The sequence below is a fragment of the Elephantulus edwardii genome, unplaced genomic scaffold (assembly GCF_000299155.1).
Source record: "Elephantulus edwardii isolate Elephantulus edwardi_28Jun2011 unplaced genomic scaffold, EleEdw1.0 scaffold00120, whole genome shotgun sequence".
Lineage (NCBI taxonomy): Eukaryota > Metazoa > Chordata > Mammalia > Macroscelidea > Macroscelididae > Elephantulus > Elephantulus edwardii.
This window is the reverse complement of record NW_006399870.1, coordinates 670,349-670,585: the sequence shown is the minus strand read 5'-3', so window position 1 is coordinate 670,585 and position 237 is coordinate 670,349.

The window sequence follows — 237 nt, the reverse complement described above, 5'->3', positions numbered from 1 at the left end:
ATTTATAAAATACTTGAGCACCACAACAAGATAAAGGTAAATAATCCAATGGAACAATGGGCACAGGATATGAACAGACACTTCACCAAAGAAGACATTCAGATGGCACACAATCACATGAAGAAATGTTCAAAATCCCTAGCTCTAAGAGAGATGAGAATCAAAACACCTATGAGATATCATCTCACCCCAGTCAAATAGCAAAATTTAATAGAACAGCAAGCAACAAATGCTGGC